This window comes from Acanthopagrus latus, chromosome 20 (genome assembly GCF_904848185.1).
Source record: "Acanthopagrus latus isolate v.2019 chromosome 20, fAcaLat1.1, whole genome shotgun sequence".
NCBI lineage: Eukaryota > Metazoa > Chordata > Actinopteri > Spariformes > Sparidae > Acanthopagrus > Acanthopagrus latus.
In genome coordinates, this window is record NC_051058.1 from 7,998,818 (window position 1) to 8,018,857 (window position 20,040).

A 20,040-nucleotide genomic window follows, 5' to 3' on the forward strand; every position below is an offset into this window, starting at 1 on the left:
GAAACTTTGCATCCAAGGAAATAAGAGTAGAGGCATTTGCCAGCCGTGTCTCTCCTCCTTAGAGTTAACTTTTCCAAACCCATATGCCGGTCGGTGCTCATCAAGTCTGGTGTACTTGCAATACAGTAATAATCCACTGGGTGGCAGTGTTTCAACATGACCTCCTCACACAGAATGAATGTTGCGCTACAGTTACAGCAAACTGCAAACCAAATCTACCGGCACAAATAAAGTCAGCTAAAACTGAAGCTCTACAGAACCTGACAGTATGCTGGATGCATTCTGATGGCATTTCCTTTTATTCATTTTTTTTTTTTTTAAAAGAATGTCAAATATAAAAAGGTTGTTTTTGCCGGACCAGCATGACGGGGCATCATTCAATATCCGACATGCTTCATGAGAAGCGACAGGAAATCAAAACACTGACAAAGCAGTGACACATCCTCTAAAGGACAAGTCCAACCAAAACTGAAAATCCTTAAGCTTAGCAGCTATAGTGAAGGATTTCTGCTTTAAAGGGGCACTACGTAGTTTTGGAGAAATTCTAACTCAGAATTTCAAAATGTACAATATTAATGATGTTACCTAAAAAACAACAAGCTGTTCTCAGAGTAAAATAAGGTCTCCAGACCATTGTTTAAAGCCAGAAAGGTGGCAGGGTCCGCCACATAAAAACAAAGTAAAACAGCATGATACTGTGTTGCCCTTTAAGGTCAGTTTGTTTTTTCAGTATGTTTAGGGGTAAGAAATATTCTTCTGGTTAAAACTTCTTCCCCAAAACTACAAAGAGCTCCTTTAAAGGAAATTAAAAGACAGAATTTTTATATTTACAATCTTGAGTTTATCATACAAACTCTATAAATATGTATTCATTATTTGGAGGTACAAAGGTGGCGAGCAGCCAGACGAGCTGTATTGAGACATTTTATGAGTTTGTGTTTTTTGTTGTTGTAGGGTTTTGTTTTGTTCTTATTTGTTTGTTTGTTTGTTTGTTTTTACATTTTAAAACAAGTCCCCATCTACTTAAGTTGTTTAAGTGAACGTTTTTTTCCCATCTGTTGCTCATGACTACAAAACTTCCCCTGACTTTCCCTCAGCATGGGGATGAAGAGATAATGACTGAATTCCCTTCTTTTTTGGCGGGGCAGACTTGTCCTTTAACTTCTGTCTCAGCTTATCTTCCATACATTAACAAAGCATTTGTTTTGAAACAGAGCGCATTTGCAAAAGGGATTAAGTCGGAACCCGCTGACAGGTAGGCCGTCCACATTGTGAGGGAATGACAAACAGGGGCCGGTCGGGTGAGGTGGGCTCTGCTCCCCTGTGAGCGGGATGCGTGGCGCGTGTTTTTTGTTGTTTTTTTTTCAGCGCCAGCGGGGATGGAAGGGGCCGTGACGCGCGCCACAGAGGTCACGTTACAGCCTGTAGCCGACACACTGACTGCTGCGGTGAACCTGTAGTACCCTCACATTCAACAGAGGGCCGCTCCTTCTGAGTGAGCGTGTGTGGAGAGAGAGAAAGAGAGAGAGAGAGGGAGTTAAAGCGACAGCTGAAGGAGCGGGGCAAGGATAGCCAGCCAATCAGAAACACCCCTCGGGCGGTTAAAGGGAAGGTGGGCAGTCTCTCGGGGCTTTATGAGCGACTTCTCTCGCACATTCACGCGTCTCGACCTCCCGCAGACACTCAGTCCGGTCACTTCCTCCTCCGCTTCAGATCGGAGGTGACAGGTGATCGGCCGGTCTCGTCTGTCTGTCCGCCTGTCTGTCTGACTCCCAGCAGCGGATGTTCTTGGCCAGGCTCCTTCTTCTTCTTCCCACCGCGGTGAGGCTGGACGGATAGCACTCACCATGGCGCAGGAACCGGAGGGGAACAACCGGCTCCTGCAAGACGTGCTGGTCAGACCGGGCAACGATACGTGCGCGGACTGCGGCAATGCAGGTAAGAAAATAAATAAATAAATAATTAAATTAAATTAAGTTAAAAAAAAATCAATCAATAAAAAAAGCTTCCGAACCCTGATCCGAACCGGGCTCCCATGCAAGCCGGTGCACGGAGAGCCAACTGGTGCTGGGAAAAAAACCAACAAGTCTGAGTGAATTCCAGCCCAGAAATAATGACAAAGGCCTGGTCAGGCAGGACACATGCACCTGAAGACAGGCTTTTTTCTTCTTCTCTGCAGGTGTAATGAGGCCGAGCAGACATGGACTCTGGACTGAGCCATAAACACATATAACAGTGTGTGTGTGTGTGTGTGTGTGTGTGTGTGTGTGTGTGTGTGTGTGTGTGTGTGTGTGTGTGTGTGACATGTCAACTGTCCCCCATCCACAGTTATTACTGCTGTTACTGACAGTGTGTGTGTGTGTGTGTGTGTGTGTGTGTGTGTGTGTGTGGTGTCATCATGTTCCACAGTGTCAGCAGTCTGCTCAGTAATTACCGGTGTGTGCATTTTTTTTAGTTAGTTATTTTTTGTTTTTGTTTTTTTGTTTTGTTTCACCTCTTTGTTTTCCATTCACAGGACATGCATTTCACCTGATTATTCTCTATTAAGCTGCTTCATCCCCTTTCTCCCTCTCTCCATCCTCTCCCTCTTTTTAATCCAACCAACCACCACCACCCCTCCTTTTTCTTCTCACTGAAAATGGCATTAAACCAGTTAGCGGCCACAGAGGCTCCAGTTTCGGGCCGTGCGCCCAGGATGCCTGTTTCCTTGGCCCCGGCTGCACAGCTCCTCAGAGGGGTACTGGCTGTAGTGGAGCAGCTTTTTTCCTTTTTTTCCCCGGGGAGCCAGAGGCACCCTTGCAAATTTAGATGGCTTTGTCTGACACTCGAAGAGGGATCTCGTTTGGAACCCGAGGGGTGTTATCTCGTTGAGGAATAAGCAGAGATGTGGCTCGCGTCGGGGTTCGGTGCTGTCTGCGTGTGTCGAGCTTAAAAGTGTCTGAAATTTTTATGTGGCCCTTTTTGCTCCTCAGTACCACCAACTTACATAATGCATTCCAGCCTGTAGCGCGGTTTGTAAAAGCTTTTGCATAAATTGTCGGAGATGCTCAGTTTTAAAGTATGGTTTCATCTGCTGGTTTGTAGCACTGGCCAGCAGGATTAAGTTTTTACAGCATGAGGGATTGGCAGAAAACTTTGAGCAGGTATTCATGGTTCCCAGAGGTTGAATCTTAATGACAGCAAGTGCATGAGTTCCCATTAAATTTGATAAAGATATTCCTGGCCCCCACAGGATGAATCGTAATAACCTTTGCAATCCCTTAATTCCTCCTCTACTGCCATCATTATCCCAACACTTTAACCTCTTCAACAGCCAGAAGCTGCTGGATTGACTGTAATGAAATGAAGAAAAGACATTCGTGGTCCAAAGACGATGAATCCTAATGATTAGGCAATTCCCTCTCTCTTCCTCTTGCAACAAGAGGCAGGTTTAATTATCAGCTGATCCTGTGAAATATCTCAATGTCGACATGATGGATTGACCTCAACAGCAGAAAGCAGCATGGAGACAGCTGACAGCATCATACTGGTTGCTTCTGCATGTATTTAACTTGAATCTTTCATTGTCGCTCAGTTTAGAGTGAACCATGTTTGAGCAGCACTGCTTGAATGGAGACGGTCAGAATTCGTGGCTAAACTCTGCTGATCGGAGCTGGAGCTGATAAACACCTTGAACTACTGCCGAGTCATTCCTCACTGAGGACAAACGCAAAATGTCACGAGGTGGCAGCGTGCTTTGTCTCCAGTTTGAAAGTGGTTTTAGTCTTGTTTGGGGAACACTGGCGCAGTCACCTCTACCCACATATCCTTACTGAACCTTTGGGATCCATTTTTTTTTGTAGGCTCTTCAAACTGTCGTCCAAAGACTGCTGTGGGCGTTCTTGAGTTTTGCTCAGTTGCGGAACAGTCAGAGAAGAGTGGTAACTGCAGGTTGACTGATCGATCACAGCTAAGGAAATCTCAGCGGGTGATGTGACTCATGTACGCTCTGTTATCGCTCAACAAGTGCTGGGATTGCCTTGAGCAAGGCACTTCAAACACAACTGCTCAGCGGTCAGGAGTACAACTTTGCATAAATCCGGCAGCTGCTCTCGCCCAGATTCGCATGTGCAAACGCTGGGCTCGTTCTGTCAAATTTCCAGGAAATCAGGCTGAACAGATGAGGGGTGTTTCAGGCGGCCATCCATCACGCCAACCGTTATCTCTCTCCCTCCTCCTCTGCTACCAGATCAGGCATTCCCGGGCTCATAATTCACGTCTCATAATGGTCAAGATATGAATTATTGATGCTGGTTTCGGCGGCTCCTTCCCAGATGGGGGCCGGGTCTTATCTCAGTGGTTTTTCCAGAAAAACATCACAGTTTCATTACAGCTCAAAACACCACAGATCATCTCAACACAGCAAAGTAAACAGACAAACACGTACCGGTCTAGATGGGAAGTACAATTACCAATGTTATTTAAGGTTTTACGTGCGTTTAGTAGGCTGTTTGATGGAGCTAATGACAGTATACATTTGCTTGTAATTTGATTACATGACCCTAATTACATGTAAAGAGTTAGTTCCCCCTTTCTAAATATGCAACATACAGGGCATAAAAAAGAATAAAAAAAGAAAATGACTTCTTCAATAATATGAATAACGTGGTAAACAATAGCCTCCCAACTTGAGGGTTCGAATCTTTCCCAGGGGTCGCATGGTGCAGCTATTTTTTTGATCAATCTCTGAGTTGTTTTCACAATTAACGGATTAATCACATCAAAACATGTAGAAAAGTAGTCATCACAGTGTCCCTGTGCCGTCATAAATGATGAAGTGAAGCAGCAAATCCTTACGTGTAAGAACCAACAAACACTTGACATCTTCCGTCGAAAAATGACTAATAATGACATTTTAGTTCCTGTTTTCCTGTCAAACGTTTCTGCAGACCATATATGCTGAATCTTTACATTGTTTTTTCTCCAGTTTCACATTTCTTTAGGTTCACTTTATGATTCTATGTCGTGATGATGCTGTGCTTATGGCCTGGTCAGGTTCAGGCACACTAGGTTGGGGTTAGGAAAAGACCATGTTTTGAACGGTCTAGTTCTGTGAGCCGCAAACGCTGCTGGAAGTTGTCCTGACGTCTTGCTCAAAGGATCCTGTGGTTCCACGCTTAGGAACGTTGAAATGCTGTCACGAACAGTGGTTTGTAAAGCCCCCTGACCAGCCCCTCCACCTCCTGATGGTAAAGAGAGCTCATATGGACTTAATGTGAACTTGATATGACAAGTATTGTTTTTTATGGTCTCGTTTCCTGTTTTATTTTGAAACTGTCCCAGTCCCATTATCCCTCCCAGTGTTTTTCCATTCTTTGCCTCAGTCTACCTGCTCCTCATCCCGTCATCGGTGTCTGTATGTAGTTTTTGTTCTCGCTCTTGTCTTCGTCAGTTCGTTCCCTGCTGTTCCGAGTTGCTCCGGCCTTCCTTGACCTTTAATTCTGGCAGTGGGGTCGGTCGGCTTAGGTCATCCTTTTGCAAAAAACTCAGTTTCCAGTTTTGGGGTTAAAAAATGTTTTTGACTGGACGCATGGCTGACAACACAGAGGTAGAGATGCATTTTAAGATTTAACTGGCCTAATTGTTGACATGCTCTCATACTCACTACAGTCAACAGCAACAATCAAATGTGTTAATGACCAGCTTACATGGCGACGACAAGTTGACATTAACTTCTAAATTCATTTAGATGTGACTGACACAATGTTTAGTTCCCAGTCAGAAGCATCACAACAGTCAATTATTTTTGCCTTGCCATGCTAGCAGTGAAGGACCTCTAATATGGCCGCTGCTGCATTCCATCACATGAAATCCCTCCATTGTTTCTGAATCTGCAGGGCGACAGAGGAAAGGCAGACTATCACATCATCGGCGGCGACGCGTCTGTCCTCCCTCACCTCCGCCTTATCTCCCCATCGCAGATACAGCATCCACTGAGCAGACGGAGAGGCTGATCTAATTGGTCTGCGAGCGCACAAATTGGCCGACACGGCTTGGGCATTATTTGTGCTTAGTCATTCCACCTCTGCCTTCCTTTCCTTTTGCCTTTTTTTTTTCTCCCCCTACCTTTTCTCTGCTTGTGTTCTCAGATGAGACCGCTCAGAGGCTGAGCTGGGAGCTTATAGGGCAGGTTTTCTTTCTTTTTTTTTTTTTTTTTTTCTCCGTAGCTCAGCAGCGCTGTGGTTCTGCCCTTCGCTAAGGACACACAAACGAGTTATTCCCTCCAGAGAGAAGCCTCAGCAGTCCTCCGAGGTGTGAGGAAGGTGTTTGTTGAACAGCAGAAATGGCAGGAAGGGGTGGGGGGGTGGGGGGTAGACTCCTATGGAAGCCCGCTCATGAATTTCTGTACGATTTTCCAGTGATATATAAAGGGAAAGTTGACGAAACACATTTTTTAAAATGTATTTTCCCACTGCAACTCAATGTCCTGATAGAAACTGGTCACATTCAGTCGAGCCCTAACCAAAAGTGTGGTGGCTGTGCAAGTTGAGGTGAATATTGCCTTGTTTCATGTGTATTTGAGTAAGAAAATTCAGTGTCAACTTACACTCGTAGGCATAGGTCTCCCAGCTATAGCTCAGCCACTGCATTAACTTTTGTGTGCTCCCCGTGCGGTAAACTGACAGACATACATCGTGTTTGTATCCCCCTTTTACTGTGGGTATTGATCATCTGGTCATTCTTTTCACTGAGCCAGCGTCTTTTTGGGATGTAGTTAATGTGGGAGTTACACCTTAAAGGATATGTTTACCCAGAATAAGAATTCTGTTGTTGTCTATTAAACCTCTTGCCGATGGAACAAGCAGCAAAATCAGCACACACAAAAAAAAACAACATCTGAGAAAAAAACCAAATAAACATATGCGGGTTCCATACAGCTCATCTGGCATCGTCAAAGCCCTGAGATCCAAAACTGATTTGAGAACATATTATCTACATCCTCGAATTGTGGTTGAGTGCATGCACCCATGTGATAACTCCTTTAGCCGAGCAGCGACAGTGATGATTCTCTCTGAGAAAGCGTGTAAATTATGGCCTTTGGGGCTTCTGGGTAATGTTTGGGGGCTCTGCGAAACTTCACCTGACTTTCCGTCAGCATGGGGGTGAGCAGATAATGGCAGAATTTTACGACTGATCCTCTGCTCATAGCTCTGCCTTCTATCGCCGTGCCACCGCGTTCCATCACCGTGTGAATATGACTGAATGTTTTTGGTTAGCTGGTAGCGAAGCAGCTGATAAATGAGCCGCTGAATGTGAAGCATGAATGAAGCAGCTGATGCCAGACGGCTAACGGAAGCAGGACCTCGGTGCTCAGCTTGAACTTGAAACATGGAGTTTGCATGATAGTACTCAGATGACTTAGTATTTACATATACTGTACTCTGACCAATCAGAAGGAATTTGGGGTTCAGTGTCTTGCCCGAGGACACAGGAGGATGTGGGGATTGAACCCTGTGATTAGTGGACAACTCATTCTACCTGCTGAGCCCAACCCTGAGGGTGATTACAATATGACTTATTTGAAGGGGCGTAAGTAGCTAATCACATCTGTAATCAAGACATTTTTGGGGTACTTTTAGGGTGCTATTTTTGCAGCCAACTAAGCTATCACAGCGATCACAACCAGGCCAATGAAAACCATAATTTGGGGAGAAAAAGCAGGAAACTCTGACCGTCACCGCTGATTTGATTTTTCCAAGATTTGGAAAAAACAGAAACCCTCTTTAAATGAAAGTCGGCGTCAGCGTGTCAACATCTCACCATTACTGTTATTAATGCCTCCTCCGTTTAATCTCTCATCTGCTCTGATGGGATTGTGATACCATCCTCCCAACCGCACTCACTCAGCCGAAAGTTCATCCTGTCGGAGAGGGAGGGAGCGCTAAAATACTTCAACAAGCAGGATGTAAGCGAGATGATACAGCAGATTTTAAAAGGGTGTTCACAGACGCACATTTTCACTTTGGTAAAAGCCTGCCATACTCAGAGATTTTGAGACATGAAACTGTGTCCTTTTTGTGGTTCGTGCATTTCTCCCCAAAGGCGAGGGATCCCAAAGCGGTGATGAAAATCGAGACCCTCAATGCCACCTTCTAGCCGGCCAAGATTGGCAACCCCTGTGGCCTGCAGATCACCTACCTGAAAGACAACAGCACAAGGAACATCTTTGTCTATCACAGTGATGCTAAGGTACACTGCTAATTGTCACTTTGATCATGAAGCTGACACTACTTTATACAATATAGTAAAGAGTTAAGTACCAGGGGACATCATTGCGGGATGCCTTTACCATACTGGAGGCAGCAGTGAGTCACTATGATCCTCACGCTTTTCCATAGCTACTTGTCACTTTTGTCATGAAGGTGACACCATCTAGTTCAGAGAAAATCATAGATCAGGACTAAATTCAAAGAATTTTATCACTGCTCATAAAAGAGTTTCCCACAGTGGCACATCAGTGTGTAGACTCCATGTTGAGTCTTAGATTCCAGTAATACAGGGAATTAATACAAGGTTAGCGGTATAATATGCATTCTGCCTGCTTTACAGAGTTGGAAAAAAAAAAAATACCTTTGGGTATTTTATGTAACACGGCAGCCAGAATGCATTTGAATAATGGTACATTTTGGTGTTCAGGAAAGTATTTTTAATCACTACAGTAATAATTGTATTTATTGATCCCATAATTTCCGTTCTGTTTCTTGGAAAGAACAATGCAAATTTAGTGTTACTGCTAGGAAAAAAAGACACACATGATCTGAGTCAGAACACCAAGTACTCATTTATTGTGGTTTTCAAGAAAGAACCAGGAATTCCTAAATAAGAGGTTGCCCTCATTCTCTATTCAAGCAACATTGTGATTTTGAACCTCTTTATGTTTGTGTGTGTGTGTGTGTGTGTGTGTGTGTGTGTGTGTGTGTGTGTGTGTGTGTGTGTGTGTGTGTTTGAGTCAGAGAGCGAGAGAGAGAGACTGCATCAAAAATGAGAAGATTAGTGGGAAGAAAGAGACAGATATTAATAACCATCCGGGGAGAGAGTGGAGCCTCAGACAGGAATAGCACTGCTCCCTCTGCTGGCTGAGCGCTGTCACTGACGGCCGTGACTGAGAGAGTTCATTGGGTTCATTCGGTGTCACCGTCGCTCTCGCTCTGTGGCGGAGTTATCGACAGCACTGCAGCATCCACAGGGCCAAGATGCCTTTTGGCTGCACCTTATTTTGTCGGAAATGTACCTTCACCCAGGTTAAAAATACATACTGTGAATAGACAGTGCGTGGGTTTCCAGCAGGATATGTTGTCACTAAAGGTGGTTTTTTTTTGTGTGTGTGTGTGTGTGTGTTTTTTTTTTTTTTTTTACACAGGAGATGGTCGACTGGTTCAATGCTATCAGAGCGGCCAGGTTCCACTACCTACAGGTGGCCTTCCCCGGAGCGAGTGACGAGGAGGTGAGGGCGACTGATTTGATGTTATGGAGCGTAATGTCGAGAAAAAACTGGTCTGAAATACCAAGAAAAACCAAGAATGTAACATCAGTAATCATTCAATTTCTTTTAGTGTCTGTGTTAAGCAGTTTTATTGCTTGTTGACTGTTTCTTTTTATGTCACTTAATTCTTTAATCATCTTTTAATATGTGACAAGCACTAATCGTAATCTTTTTTTATTTTTTATTAAGCTGGTGCCCAAACTGACCCGAAGGAAGGCTTTATGGAGAAGACGGGTCCAAAGGTTTGTGTTGTGGTCGTGCTCTCTGGATCCTCACGCCCCTCTACAGTCAAATCTAGAAAATGTATATTATCACACCTCAACTTTACAGTTATATTCGCCCAGATCCTGTCAAAGTGTCTGTAGTTCAGGTACAGAACAATAGTTTCCAACCTTTATTGGGCTTATTCTTTCACACATACAAGTATTTGGGGGCATTGACTAATCCTCCATTCTGTCGGATGTGCAGACAGAAAGGTTGTTCAAGTAACCACTGCGAAGTGGTGTAGTGCAGGGATTTGCAAAAAAAAACAACTAATGAAAAATGAGGACAATAGCTCCAAATATGCATTTCTTAATTCCCCAGGCCACGAGATACAGCCTAAGAGAAGAGCACTAAGACAATAAAGCAATCTGCAGGGACAATGTTTCAGTCCATGAAGATTCAACATTTGTATATAGTGTGCTATAGCACTTGGCTGGAGCACAGAAATGTGACATATCGAGGCATAAATATATACTAAGTTAATTCACCTCCTGATGTGTTCTCTTTAGAGTTTAGATTCTCTTCCCCAGCCCGAGCCTGACCCTAACCCGACTATCCTTGGGCCGGGTCGGGCTGGGCTTGGCCTTTGATCAAGCATTTGTGTGTGTGTGTGTTTTTTTTTTTAATAACTCAAAGTAATGACTGTATTTTCAGATAGAAAATGCGCAAAGATCGGGCTCATAACTACTGTTAATATGTCGGGCTTGGCTGGGCTCAGACACAACGTGCATGCGCTCGGGTCAGATCGTGCTTGATTTTTTTGGGCCTGATATAAGCTCTAATTCTCTTATACCTCAGACACTATGGCGGATAATATCGCATGGAATTGTGGGTGCACTTGCAACCCCTCAACGCAATGTATTGAATAAGCAATATATAAGATTTCTTTTTTCGAACACAGTCGGAGAATGTGAATCACAGTTCTGACATAAAGGAATTGTTTTGTATAGATATATATTATATTTAGCATGCTAACCAGGTAGCCCCGTCCTGTTCCGGTCTGAAGATCTCCACACTCCCAGTTCGGACTGTGAAACTAGACAACCTTCTAGGTAATGGCTGCTACATCAGAATGTTTATTTTGAAAAGGTTTTGATATTTTTTTTGAGTAATTGAGGCCTGAAAAGGTAAAGAATCTGGTATTTCCTGTGAAAAAGATCACAGATTAGGGATAACTTAAAATATGTTACATGAATCTTTTTTTATATATTGCTGTTTTGTATGTCAGAACCACTTTTTTCGTTTATGTTGTGACTGCCCCCCAGCTTGTAAAATATTGCTTTAAAGTGTACTATATAGCTATATATAGAGCTCAGTATAGCTATAGCTTATACAGCAACCTTTATTTTATTATAGTTAGACATTTTTTTTATTCATATATTCATGTATATTTAATTCTTACCTAACCAGACACCCTTTAGACCTCTGATGACAAATTCTAGTGTTTGCAGTGTACCAAGTCTGTTTTTTCTCTCTTCAAAATGCAATTGTCTTTTGCTCTGCCACAGCACACAGAGGGCTTCAAGAAGAGGTGGTTTACTATGGATGACAGGAGACTCATGTACTTCAAAGACCCTCTGGTAAGGAGACATGACCTTTCCTTCAGTCCTGACTGATCCCTTTAGTTACCACAACTTTTACTTTTCTCTCTCTCTCTCTCTCACTCTCTCTGCTTCCCAGGATGCCTATGCCCGTGGCGAGGTGTTCATCGGCAGTAAGGAGAACAGCTACACCGTCCTTTCCGGCCTGCCCCCGTCCACGCAGGGCTACCACTGGAACCACGGCATCACCATCGTCACGCCCGACAGGAAGTTCCTGTTTGCCTGCGAGACCGAGGCCGAGCAACGAGATTAGATAGCTGCCTTCCAGAGGGTCATCAATCGGCCGATGAGGCCACAGGAATATGCAGGTGAGGAAATCTAAATATTTGAATACCGACAGGATCCCTTTATTCCTGTTATGTCTTTAGTGTTTGTGGTGCCATGTTTTAAGGTCCCCTGTGAAGCTTTTTGACTGCTAGCCGCATTATGCAACAATGCTTTTAAGCATGGGTCTCTGTATGGTTGTATCTTTTAACACACAAGGTGCAAACCAAGCAGCATAATTAACATCACAATGTATTTTGTGTCGTAAACTATCTCCTCCTTTGTTAGAGGGTCCGTTTTTATATCGTACATGTGTTTCTCTTCATATCTTTTATGTTTTCTCTATGTTACTGTCACAGTAGCATCAGGGGCCATCGTTGCCTTTCCACTGAAGTACTTTTGGTATAGTAACCTTTGAGTCCCACGTAACCCCTGGTAACTGTATAACTGAATAACTTTCATTGACATTCTTTGCTCCTCATTCGATGAAGAAACCAGTTCTGATGTAAGTGATGCTATAACAGCATCTTTGCTAACCCCATGAGGAGCAGTCATTTATGAAAAAATGTTCAAATGAACAATACTTCTCTAGCATGCCGACTGGTCTGAACAACTTTGGCCACGAGCACACATCCTGAAGCCTGCCTGCCCCACAATGCCAAAGTGACATCAGAGGCCATTGTTATGTTTGGACTGAAAATGTATGGATGTGAGATATGTGAAGCCCCAGTGTCCTAATGGATGCGTCACTGGCCTCCTATGTCAGTGACTGACACATATGCTTCCCATATTGTTGCCTTTCAAGTGGTACCCTCTGTATCAGGACACACGTGGGCATCAGAGAAGCCCCAGTGACCTAATGGATAAGGCACTGGCTGCCTAAGCCAGGGGTTTTGGGTTCAAGTCCCATCTGGGGTGACTGATGGCAGAGTGAAGCCTTCCTGAGGCTAGCAGGCAATCAACCATAACTGCTCTCTGCTAACAGTATTTAACTGACAGCTGGGCAGTCTCTCACTGCTGTCTGACTGAGACAGTTACACGGCTCATGGTGAGTTCTAGACAGCTCAAAACTTCCAGCCTTCCTAATTAAAATACAATGAATGCCACTCAAATCAGACTTTTCCACTTGTAAACTCGGAGCAGATCCATCTACCTCAACCTTTGTGACCGTGGGATGCATGTGGAATTCATGTATAGACTATAGTATTTGTATTAGGCTAGTAACTGGACATTTTTGGATACATTTTACCTATAAAAGTGCCTCAAATTAAAATGTGCAATGGTGTCTGATACCTCATGCATCATTTTTCCTTTTTTTAATCTTTATATGAAAAGAGGCTGCGCTGCTGTTGGTTGCCGAGGGAAATGCATTTTGTAGCAGTCAGCCATGTTTAGTGTGGTAGTAAGTGTGGTAATTATTACATATGTTATCTGTATAGAAAAACAAGAGTCATAATGTCACATCAAGGCTTTTTTCCACTAACTTATGTCACTAAATGCTATCTCTCATCAGCATTTATGTTGTCGGCTTTTCTTAAAAAAATAAATAAATAAATAAAAAAGAGAGTAAGACAGTCCTGTTAATGATTTTATGTATTTTTTTATTTTTATTTTTATTGGCAGTTGGGATAAAGGGCAAAGTTACTTGGCAAACAGCAATGTAAACAAATGTGGGTTCAAAAACGATAAAAAAATCAGCGCTGATGATATGCTGCCCCCTGTTAGTTTTGAGTATGAATTCGACGTGACCAGATCTGACATACTGCCCCTTTAAACTGGTGTTGTGTATAACATTGTGTGTGTCCTTGCAGTGGAGGCCCATTTCAAACACAAGCCTTGAAGACCACAGGGAGCCACAGCTCAGCTGGATCGGCCCAGTCTCAATCAGATCAGAGACAATCCCAACGTGTGACCGCAGACCATGGTGGGAGGTGGTGGGGTGGGGTGGGGTTGGGGGGACAGAAAGGGGGGTCTTGGGATGGGCCGGGATCAGAAAAAAATTGTTGGACTAAAAGAAGAGACAGTTTGACTCAAGTCTGTCTGTGTGCTGACACTTTGAACTCTAATGGGACTAAAGACCCGTCATGGGTTGAAACACTGGTGATCAGAGGCCAAAGGGTAGATGATGTCATCACTAATGCGCCTACCAACCCTGTGCTATACATTATCACCCTTCCTTTCCCCCCGACCCTTTCCCCTGCAACAACCTCCAGATTTTGTCTCGTGAATGGTTCATTCTACTTGTAATCTAATGTAATTATGTAATCTAGAGTCATTTCACTGGTTGCTTAACAAAGACAATGCATTGTTAATTTATTGAATGTACAGTTTTGATGACAGTGGCTTACCATGTGTGTGTGTGTGTGTGTGTGTGTGTGTGTGTGTGTGTCCGCGTGTGTGTGCACGCGCGTGTGTGGAATCGTGACGTTTTTGTTGAGGACGCTGTGAGGTCGAACCACTGGCACTGGCACCCTGTTATACCTGAAACTACAAAGTGCTGTTAACAACAAATATGCATAAAAACCACACAAACTCTCAGTGATCACCGTCGCTGTTAACGTAGCCGGAGGTGGCTGATCTGCATCCAGACAGGGTTCTTTTACAACCTCAATCTGACAGCTGTTCTCTTATTTATTTGTACTGTTGAACATACTGAGTCATCGTACACAGTTATTGCTGCTTTAAAGGATTGTAATGTGACAGGATTGTAATTTAAATAACACTTCTACAACTGTTTTATTTACGTTTTTTTGCATCTTGTTTTAAAAGACACATTGTTGTGTTGACGTTAAAATCACAGTGACAGTTTGTTTCATTATAAAAATGTTAAGATTAATACAGTTGATGCTGAAATCGCGTGTCTGTGTTTGATTTTTCCTCAGTCATTGTAATTTCAGCATATCTGAAATGTAGCTTCACTATATATACAAATATGACAGATTTCAACTCAAGGACAAAGGGATTTTCCAGGTTTGATTTGGATCTTAATTTTATTTTATTTTTTATTATTATTATTTATCTATTTTTTTAAAGTATTTTTTGCCATAAAATGGTTTTAACATTGTGTGACAGAGATGTAAATGTGGAAAAATGTAAAGAGACAGATAAAGATAAAGAAGGACAGAACATTTGTGACGTAAGAGGCTCTCGGGCAACGAAGAGTGAAGACGAGGTGAAGGAGCGCGTGTCAAGTGATAGGCTGCTGTGTCTGGACGCGCTGCCATCTTGGTTGATGTCATCAATTATCATCAACAATTTGAACTGTTATCCTGAACAAAACTTTTTTTTAGGTTACACGTAACCAATGGGAGAAACCGAAGCACTTGGAGTAAACCCAACCACACATGGGGGTGAACATGTGATCTCCACAGAGACAGGTCTAGCCTGAGCCAGAACCCGACTGTGAGGCACATTAAGTGGCCCCATGCTGTCCTACAGAACAGTTCCTCTTTCCTTCCCTGCCTGCAGATGTTCCCCTGCCCCAAAACACAGAAGGAAAATAAGAGAGAAATGAAGGTAGAGTGTGGAGAGAGGGGATCCTGTAAGGGAATTTGGTAAAAGGGGAAAACTTTTACCTAGTTTTTAGGCTAACTAATTGGAGAAACCGGCGCACCCGGAGAAAACCAAACATGGGGACGAACTGGCTAATGTTCTCCAGCATTCTTTGAAGCTGAGGCGTTCATACATTTTTGGGAATGGTTGTTTTGGTTTCTATGAATGCGTGGTAGGAGAGTCACTGGTTTAATATCAAGTGGAGGTAGTTCAATTTTATTAACTGGGCCACAAGTATCACAATTACGTCTACCCATTTGCCCAACATCCTGGTTCTTTCCTTTCGCCACAGTCTGGGTAGAGGGGCCCGCGTGATGCGGGGTAAGTGTGATTCTCTTTCCACGATACTCTTTCACCACATGAGTGCTCTCCTGTCTTACAGCAGTCGAACGTACCTCATGTATGTGGCTCAGGGTTTTTGGATCCTGGTTCCTGTTGCACTGCTCCGGAGCAGGAACAGTAAATGAACCTGGTTGATCGGTGGTCTTGACAGGGGGGAATCTGGGATATGTGGGCTTTTGCATCCAGGGCGGTCTTGGCATGTGTTTGGGAACCGGTCTGTCACATGAGAGGCACTTATATCTCTCTCCAAGTGGTTTTCTTAAACCAGCAGCATCGTCCGCTTCCTGAGGGCTCTCGTGCTGTTTGAGCAGCCTCTTCAGGATTGAGTCCACATCAGCTCTGGCCACCTTGGAATCGACCTGAATGCTGAGTTTGGACAGCTTCGACACAAAGTCAGACTGCAGATAGCTCACTTTGCCTGCCAGGTTCTTTGTGTCCTCGTTGAGTTTGTCGAAGTTGCTCTGTCCTTTACTGGACATCGCTTTGACATTCTCTGTGTCCCTCACCATTTCTTTACAGACATGCCTTTTCACTTCCTCCTGCAGCTGTTTGTGGAGTTGGAACAGAAATTTGATCTTGCTCTCAATTTCCACAAGGCTGGTGGTAGAAGTGGACCTGTCTTTACTCTCATCCTGATCAGACTCATCTTGGATGCACTTGGGGATCAGAGACATCACTGTATTCTCAATCATGCTTCGCAGGTTGGGAAGGTCTTGATGTGTGTTTGTCTCCTCACAGAGAGTCACTTTAGCGCTCAGCTTCTTAATGTCATCCTTCTGCTTATTGACAGATGTCCTGAGGGAAGATATTTGCTGCCTGAGCTCATGAGAGGCTTCTCTGTGTGAATTTAAACTCTCTGATGTTGCTGAGATTGTTTCTGTTTCTGCTCTTTGGTTCAGAATCAGGTCCTCCAAACTATCCAGTCTCTCTGTTAGGTTGTCCCTGTGCTGGCTTGTTTCATTTACAAGGCTTTCTATTAAAGAGTTAATCTCGCTCAGTTGCTGCGAAGAAACCTCTGGAGGTTCCTCCTGAGAAACGCCGAGATGAACAGGACCTGAATTTAAAAGCTCCTTCTGAATGCTTTGTTTCTGACTTAGCAGAGCAGACTGCATGGCATCCCAAGTCACACACTGGTTCAGTATTTCTGGGTCCGGATACATGTCCAGTTTTTCCCTTATAGCTCGCATTTCCTCCTCATGTTGTTCTGGGTCTGGATACTTCGGGAGAGTTTCCCTCTGAGATGGTATTTCCTCCTCATGTTTAACTTGGTCCGTAAACTTATGGAGAGTTTCCATCAGAAATGACAGGTTCTCCCTGAGTTGGTCTGGGTCCGGATACTTGTCAAGATTTTCCCTCAGGGATCGCAATTCCTCCTTGTATTGACCTGGGTCTGGACACTTCTGGAGAGTTTCCATCACAGATGACAATTTCTCCCTGAGTTGGTCTGGGTCCGGGTACTTCTCAAGCGTTTCCCTCAGAGAACGCAATTCCTCCCTGGGTTGGTCTGGGTCCGGGTACTTCTGGAGAGTTTCCTTCAGCGATCGCATATCCTGTTGTTGGGCTACCTGCTGACTTTTCATCTCCTCTATCTGCCCCATCATGTGGCTTAAAAGAGAGTGCAGGTTTGTTAAGTTCACTGTTGAAGCTTCCTGGAAGGATGCGGCCAATAGCTCGTTCGAGTCTCTGTTAGCCATTTGGTTTCTCAGATGTAAATTGAAAGTGAAATCAAGCAAATTTAAGCTTATCGAGCTAAATCTTTAAGTACTACTTGAATACTTATCTAACAAATGTAGATTGAACTGCTGTCTCAAGTGCTCTCAGAAACTGATACGTGTCCTCTAGTGTCACTCAACTGTAACAACTAATTCATGGGATGGCAAAGCCCCTATATACTCTGCTCTGCTTTCATCCTTGACATCAAAGCATTGACGTCACGTGGAATGTTTTGATTGAAAGCCGCGCAGGCTCCGTCCCCAAAGCTGGAGCGATTCCAAGTGACGTCACACGGAGCTGAGTTCAGGTGATCAGTGCGCCTGCGCAAAGAACGGTAAACATATCCAATGGAAGTCCACGTGTTTTCTAGAAAGGGCGGCCTACAGTCACCTGTTTTCGTTATTACTCGATTAAATGTGCGTCATTAGTGATTGTCATCCACACAGATGTGAGTGACAAGCGGCGCACTACACTAAATGTTCTGTTCAGAGACCGTCATCGTCTTTTTACATGGATACAAATGAGGTTACAGGAGGACTGCAGCCGACTTCAGTCCAGGAGGAACTGAGCTCACTGCTGAAGCTCAGTGAAGACAGGTGGACCCGCGGTCTTTGCAGGTAAGGCGATGTAAGATGAGAGCGTTCAAATGTAGTTTACACGTCAAAACAACATGGCAATCACTTTAAGTTGACTTGAGTGTTGACAAGCTAACCATTTCGAAGTTGCATTTGCGTGCTAGCTGCTAGATAATATGAATGCATCACCGAGTTTCTGTGAATTAGCACTCGTCTGCTGTGAGGTAAACAAAGTCATTACTACCGCTAGTAAGGTAATAACACGAATAATAGCCCCTCACGAGTCCTGTTCAGTGCACCCATTAGCTCCATTAGCTTCTAAATTAGCCTGTAGGCTACTTTTTCCATACATAATAGAGTCACGTGTATTATTAATCTACTCGTCTGGGGATCTTTGCTAGAGTGTCAATTAAAATTTCTGTGGTTTTGAACACAGCTTGGCTGCCTTTGATCCCACATTATGGAAGCAAATCTGTTCCATAATTCAAATTAAAATGGATTAACAGAAATGCTTTTTTTTTTTCTTTCATACCATATAAGCAACATAAGGATAACATTTAAATCTGGCCACGCCTCTTCTTGGCACACCTGACACCTGTGAGTGTAAGCTAGGTGCTGACAGTGACATTTACATGGCTGCAGACAGATGAACACTGCTGAATTATTCCAAGTATGTCAGCTTGTCTACGTACTTGTGTGATGATATCAGAGCTGTGGTGGCTCTGCTGTATTCTTGTAAGTGAGCGATCATGTGGGCTGACATCAACACGTATTATTGTTCTCAACTTAGAACTTGAAAAGTAAAACCCAATGGATCTGTAATTTCTCTCGCAATCAGTGACAGGACTATTTGAACGTTATATAAGATATCTGGTGTGATTAGAGCTTTATGTTTAAACACTCTGTGTGTGTGTGTGTGTGTGTGTGTGTGTGTGTGTGTGTGTCCGGCTAAACTTTGTAACATGTCTCTGTCTTCAGAGTACAAGCAGCAGAAGGAGGAGCCCTGCTACCTGACCGAACACACTCCATTTAAAGAAGCTGACAATGTGGAAGATTTCTGTATTCAACACAATCAAAGAGTGCCTCAAATAACAGTCATCCAAACAAGAACAGTTATTCTGGCAGTTTTTCCTTGAATGTTTGCAAATGCTGTTGTCTTGTTGAGGGGGATAATACAACAGATTTTTCTTTTGGAGAATTAAAGCTTTCACCTGACAGTGTGCGCACCTTGCTAATATTTACACACACTCACTAATATGCAGCTCAGTATCAGAGCGGTAATATGGAAGATTATACTGGTTGATGACTGCACATGACAAGAATTGCAGACTAATTAAGAAATAGAGTTGAAAAACATGGATAAGAAAATATTAATTGTGTGCAATTCCATAAGACTGAGCAATATCCATGACTCCAAAACAAGAACAACACTTTTAGCAATTTTTGCTTTTAATGTTTCAAGTCTGAAAGTATTGTTGTGTCGGGAAAAATTGCACACACTGAACCCTCTATATATCCCTATAAATAAGATTGTTGCAAGATCATTGAATCAACCTGAGAACTGAATTCCTCTTTTGGAGACTCAAAGCTTTTCCTTCAGAGTGTGCAAACCTTGCTAATATTTACACATACTTGGCAAGATCTCACATAATGATTTGACTGCACCAAATATATCATCAGTTCCCATCTGATCTCATGTCATGTTATGGGTGACACTAACTTGTAAGTGATGGAGTAATTAATAATACCCAGTTATCATAATAAATGTCTCACCATCAGCACTGACCCTGGTCTGAATAACAATATAATAGAAGCTGTAACAGTATGATGGTGGAATTAACGAGGGATCACGCTTGACAATGCTCTTAATGAAACACTGGTCAGTCTTTGTCACTTGCGTTTTTAATTCTCGGGACTAATAAAAGGGTACGAAAAACAATCCAGTTGTTGTTCTTGGCACTCAGGCAGAAGGGTGACTGTCACTAAAGAATAAACAAAAAACAAAAAAACACAGTACAACTCGAAACATTAAAAAAGACACAGTGTGGGTTGCTTACATTTGAGGAACCCTTAAAGTTTAAACCCGACTGCAATCACCAGAAGAGCAGCACCATCTAGTGGCTTCTTTGTGCCAGTGTATGTCAGAATCACAAGCTGGTGTTCAGCTGCCTTATCATACAGTGACCGCATGGTTGTATTTTCTTCT

The 20,040-nt window shown here is 43.3% G+C and overlaps 1 long non-coding RNA gene and 1 pseudogene across 1 annotated transcript; both read left to right on the forward strand.

Moving 5' to 3' along the window:
• Nucleotides 1–1,569: 1,569 nt before the first annotated feature.
• On the forward strand, nucleotides 1,570–14,577 carry LOC119010204 (annotated as a pseudogene).
• Nucleotides 14,578–17,578: 3,001 nt separating this feature from the next.
• Nucleotides 17,579–19,773, forward strand: LOC119009823. The gene is made up of 2 exons (XR_005071828.1): nucleotides 17,579–17,876; nucleotides 18,813–19,773. It is a non-coding gene; the product is annotated as an uncharacterized LOC119009823 (long non-coding RNA).
• The last annotated feature ends 267 nt before the right edge of the window (nucleotides 19,774–20,040 follow it).